This window comes from Podarcis vaucheri (genome assembly GCF_965113315.1).
Source record: "Podarcis vaucheri genome assembly, chromosome: 4".
Lineage (NCBI taxonomy): Eukaryota > Metazoa > Chordata > Lepidosauria > Squamata > Lacertidae > Podarcis > Podarcis vaucheri.
Window position 1 is genome coordinate 103,580,759 of NC_138762.1, and position 6,000 is coordinate 103,586,758.

At 46.3% G+C, this 6,000-nt stretch overlaps 1 long non-coding RNA gene across 1 annotated transcript in view; it reads right to left on the reverse strand.

Moving 5' to 3' along the window:
- The window catches only part of LOC309531766, a 31,979-nt gene extending 26,213 nt beyond the window's left edge, over positions 1–5,766 (reverse strand). The window contains exon 1 of the long non-coding RNA XR_014219438.1: positions 5,556–5,766. This is a non-coding gene — a long non-coding RNA (uncharacterized lncRNA). The remainder of the gene's footprint in view (positions 1–5,555) is intronic.
- Between the last annotated feature and the right edge of the window lie 234 nt (positions 5,767–6,000).

Genomic DNA, 6,000 nt, shown 5'->3' on the forward strand with positions numbered 1-6,000 from the left:
CTAATTGTATTCAGATCAATGCTTTAGTTTTGGACAAAAAAGGACATATGATATTAACCTTTCCATTTCTCTTTATAAAAAATCAATTAAAAAATATTTTAAAAGAGAGAAAAAGAGACACTTCCCAATATTTTTGCCGCCCATGTCCTTGTGTTCTCCGTCTCTGCCTGAAGGAGCTCTGCCCTGTTAAGTGACTATGCCCTTTCTTTCTTGCTGCTCACTACACCTAGAATTCTGTGCCAAAGCACTTACATCATAATTTCGCCTCTTCCTCTTCAATTTCCTCCTCACAGACAGTGTTTTCTGTGAATTCTTTGGCCTACCACCTCCTCCAACCAAAGCAAAACCAAGATATTACTAGATTTGCTCATTTCCTTCCACTCCTCCCCCTGTTGACTTCCCCTTCACCCGATTTTAAATTGTAAGCTCTGTTGGGCAGGGGGCTATTTCTTGTGATTATGTTTCCCTATAACACACCATGTACATGATCTACAAACCAAGAACAGGAAACCTGAGGCCCTCAAGCTGTTGCTGGACTCCAGCTCCCCATCAGCCCCAGCTGGCATGGCCAGTGATCAGGCATGTTGGGAGTTGTAGTTCAGCAATATCTGGGGAGCTGCAGGTTCTCCATCCCTGGTATAAACAATCATCCAAAATTCAAAATAGTCATAATACAGGGGGGATGTATTTTGCATATTGCCAATCAACCCTTAATCTGGTGTTCTTGCAGCACAAACCTATACATATCTACTGAGAGGTAAGTGCAATGGGATTTACTTCCATGTAAGTTTTCCTATGCTCGCTTTTGAATTGATGCTTTTGAATTATGATGCTGGAGGAGACTCTTGAGAGTCCCATGGACTGCAAGAAGACCAAACCTATCCATTCTGAAGGAAATCAGACCTGAGGCTCCAATACTTTGGCCACCTCATGAGAAGAGAAGACTCCCTGCAAAAGACCCTGATGTTGGGAAAGATGGAGGGCACAAGGAGAAGGGGACGACAGAGGACGAGATGGTTGCACAGTGTTCTCAAAGATACAAACATGAGTTTGACCAAACTGCGGGAGGCAGTGAAAGACAGGAGGGCCTGGCGTGCTCTGGTCCATGGGGTCACGAAGAGTCAGACACGACTAAATGACTAAACAACAACAACAAATGCTTGCTTACCTGGGAATAAGGCCCATTAAACTTCTGTGAGATTTCTGGCTGAGTAGACTTGCCTTGGATTCCACTGCCTATCACTGTGAATGATGAGCCATCACAAGTCTTGCAATCATTTTCTACAATGCATTTTTTTGCACTCCTATCTTAAACCCATATACTTATATACATGCCTCATCAAGTTCAATGGGACTTAACTTCCTCGAATTGTAGCCTTTTCTGAAATTTGTGGTTTACTGTGAGATACGCAGAAAATCACAGGAACGTTTTGTGTGATGTTTTCTTATCACGGCTTCTCTGATCTGTATCCTACCTCGTACTTCCTTTGCTTTATGTCCCTTAGTCGTTTGGCCACTTCATTGCAGTATTTCATTTCTCACCACTAATACAGAAACATTTCAAATCTGCGTTCCAGATGCGAAGATATAAAAAGAGGCAGGGTTTTCCTTTACATTGTGGTTCTTCCTTAGAGATATATGGTTTACCTCCAATGCCTAGATTTCCAAAAGCAGTGGTGCTGCGTTGGCTGAAGAGTTGTTAAAATGGATTACTGATATTACAAGATTGTCAAAACATGTTTTGCTGGTAAAGGCAAACTTCCTTGCACATTACATGACTGTGATGTATTTATGTGGGGGAAAGTATTCCTTTTAGTGCTTTTGCTTCTATCCATTTGTTCAGTTTGCCGGCTTCTTCCTGATTAAATGTCTGGCTTTGATCAGTGATTTTCCTAGGGCCCTTCAGAAGCTTATCAGGGATTCCTCACCGAGAAGATCAACGGTGGTGGACAAGCATCTCTGAAAGGCAGCTTAACCTCTCCCATTGCTTCCCATTGCGGCTGGGGCAGGCTTTTTGAACTCTGAATTCATGTACAATAGCCGTACAACGGCCACTCAAGGCAGTGCACCATATGAACTGAGTCTGCAACATATAATATGTCCCAGAATTCTTCACAAACTTCTAGAAAGCTAATGCAGCTAACATCAGGATTCCTTTTAGCCAGATGAGTCACTATGGAAAAGGATTAAAATAGCATCCCAACCATTTCTACCTTCAAGAATCTCCATGTTTTCTTGTCTGCACCATGGAACATCTTCCATGGAATTCCAGCATCTTGTAGAGGATTCTGGGAATGAAGACCAGCATTCTATATGTTGCAATGTAGAGTTACTGACTGCCTCGTTGTCCTAGGCAGCCCCAACAGAGGAAGACACACATCTGATGGTCAATTCTTTGTTGAGAACAGGACGTACTTGGCAGCAACTCCCACGATGCCCTGGATACACATGCTGTCCCCAGGTCTGCACCCTGCGGAGCAGTTGCAACAGCAGTGGGAGTGTGTCCCCCCCCCAGCTTACGAGTGTCATGCGCCAGGGGTCGGCTTTACCTGCTGAGCAGCAGCCTGAAGGAGCAGAAAGCGAAGTGACTCCACCTGCTGCCTTCTTGCTCCTGATGAGAACCAGCTTTTCTCCAGCTTTTTAAAGCAGGGTTTCCAGCCTCAGTCAGTTGCTGGAAACAACATTCGTCGTTCCAGACCAGACCTTGCTGCTTCTCAGTGGCGTAGCGTGGGCGGTGCAGGGGGCCCGGCCACACCAGGCGCAACATCTGGGGGGGCGCTTGCACTTGCAGCTCTCTGCCCCTACCTGGCTCACTCACTCTCTCTCACTGCAGTGCTGGCTGTGCGAATCCGAGCCGAGCCGCTGGGTCGCCACCCACTGTGGAGGGGGTGGGTGCCAGGCGTGCGGTGCGGAGAGAGAGCGAGGGACTATCTGGGGGAGGGACAATGCAGCGGCCGCCCAGCGCAGTGCTGAGCGCGGGAGAGAACCACACCAGACCAGCCCAGGCAGCAGCAAGAAGAAGCTGGCAGCGGCGGCAGGTTAGGGGTTAGGGGGCGCAAATTACTTGCCTTGCCCCGGGTGCTCACAACCCACCCTACACCACTGCTGCTTCTTGCTTCTTGTGACCTCGGCGTGCACAATCTCAGGCTTCTCCTACATGGAAGTTGTCGCTGCTCTTCCCTCTTCAAACCCCTCTTGGTTCTAGGAGACATTGTGGTGGGAGATGGCAGGTATTTGACTGGCCAGTCCCTCTCTGAAACAGCCTCTTCCTCTGACACATCCTGAATGCCCACCTTTGCCTCTGAGAGCTCTGATCATTCCTCCACCCCCTTCCCACCCTGGCTGCTGCCTCGCAGGTGGTGCCTGTTGGGATTTTGACTACGTGCCACTCTGTGCAGCTTCACACAGAGTCAATTGAGAGTTGGCTGAAAGCCAAGAAGACTGAGCAGAGAGGAGTTATTCTGCCTGGAGATATGAGACCTTGGATACAGCTCTACCATTGGTTGAGGTTTCACACAGGCATGATGACTTATGACCTTACTGACCGGAGTGTGTGTTGGTCGGTGTGGTGTTCTGAGAGTCGTTTGGAGTTTGTTAAGAGACAGCTAGTTAAGATCCGTATCTGTTCTTGTATATGGTAACTTGTAGAGTCTGCTGTAAATAATAAACATCTCTAAGTAACCAAGTTACTAGTAGCAACATCTGGTTCCTGCTTCGTCCATCCTGCCTGCAACTGATTGCTTTCTGGAACTCTGCGTATGCTCTGCTAAGGTCTGGCTAAGGTCCTGCAACAGGTCAAAGTTGCGAAACACTGATAACCCACAAAATCACTAGCCCCCTCTGCTGGGTCAGTCCCCTAGTGCCCTGCCTCTGACACACACTTGTCAGAGTTCTGCTAGTCCCTGACACACTTGTAGCAGGGCCCTTTCACATGCTTTGGAAGCGAACGGGGGCTGCCACAGCTTTGGTGCCCAAGCAAATGTTTAAAAGATAGTGGCATACAGAGGACCATGAATTTGGGGTACTGGTCCTTACACATGCAGCACACAGATTTATTTTGGCTGTTCATGCACACACAGCCAAATTGGCCACAGATATTACTTTGCTATTGTGTTCGTTTCTCTCCCCCAGGAACTGACTCTTTCCCCCTCATTATGCTTTATTGATAATAACCAGCAACTTTCAAGTACGAATGTGTCAGTTGTCATTTAATTTCCCCGTTCTTCCGTTTGGAAGAAATGGACTGGAAAAAAGCTGCCCCAGCAAGAATCCTCTGTGAACTTTGGAACATACTTAGTAACATATTAATGTGGGGAAAAGGAAGAGTTTGTATATTCTGGAGTTCAGTGTAGCTGCTGAAATCGTACGCTGTGGAGTCCACAGTTCAGATCTCATCTTTGCCAAGAGCCAAATCTTTAGGCAGCCTTACGGGCAAACTATGTTACATTACATGCCTTTGAGGTATCTGCCTTCCAAAGTGATGGCAGTGGGACGCAATTAGCATTGGGTGAACCTTGTCCAATATCTGCGCCAACAGCAGGTTAATTTTTGTCAGACAGCAGCATGGCGGGGGATAGATTGATCACCCCTCCCAGTGCCCTGTGGCTCCAGACCTGATTGGTTCCCCATGTGGGTGCCATTTCCAAAAACAAAAATGTATGTTAAATGCGATGGCACCTTAAATGTAACATGTTGCTTGGCTGCTAGGCACAATAGTCTTCTTTTAGACATTATTTCTCAATCTGCAGTCTATTGCTGATCTTTCTTACTAGTTGCAGTCATGCGCAAACATACAATGGATGAGATTGTGCAGAGCACATCATAAACAAAGAACTGCCCTGAACCTTCTTCAATGTTGCATAAATGCTCGAGGATATTTTTATGCATGTGTGTAGCAAGTGTCCAAATTATGGTGGCTGTTGACAGTCCCACATGATTACTGACAACCCCAGTTTAATTTCATATATGTTCAAAACAGATCCATATATTTCCACGTTTTTTTAATGGCTGGCAATTGGATAAAGGTTTGTGAATGTGTTGCTGAATTTTCGTACATTCATACTTGTCAGGGCCTGTTGACCTGCACAGTGCACCTAAATGTCCGACGTTTGCTTTAACAATCTTACAAGTGCCTGTTTTATTTAATAAAATTTAGATGCCTCAAAATGGTTTGCCTGCACACATACACACGTGCTGTGTCTCCATTGCAATATTGGACACTGACCAATCTGGGATTTTAGAATCATCTCTTGATCTCTTCCTCTGTTCCCAAGTATGCAGAATCTTCCAACTGCAGTTCTCTAATAAGCTGTCAGGCCAGAAGATGAATATAAGCCAAGGGGTTTTTTTTTATCAGGAAGGAAGCACTGCTGACGGAGCCGTACTTCTATTTAACACTTAATTACGAAGCAGGGCACAAAGACAAAAGCCTTTGAGATGGTTGCCATTAGAAACTGAGCCACCGTTCTTAGGGCTCTGGTCACTTTGCACTTCCCCACCTGCTCTCCTCTCTTCACCCTGCCGACTCACCCCCTCCTCTCCTTTAATTGACTGACCTTGCCTTGCCCGGGCGAGCTGAACTTGGAGGTTCTGCTGCTTTCCGTCGCTGCTAACCTGAGCCACTGAAAGCAGAAGCTGGGAAAGGCTGGTGCCAGGTTTACAAAGAAGGAATTTCCCCCTTCCCGCCAAAGGTGGAGTCTTTGCAAATATGGATCTATGTAAAGAAAGGGCTGAGTGGGTGTACGTGTGAATGCATGCGCCCTCTCCTGCAGACTTGGATACGGACATTTCCATTTACTCGAGGCAACTGTGGAAAGAAAGCTCTGTTGACCTATTTTGCCATCCAGCAAGGGAGGTGTCCGCATTAATCAGGAACCAGCTGACCATTTTCACTGCTAATCTCACATAGCCAACATGCTTCTACTTTCAAAGGGAAAAGCCATAATTTGTTTGCTTGTTTTCTACTTACCATAATTTCCAGAAACATACTGGATTTAGCAA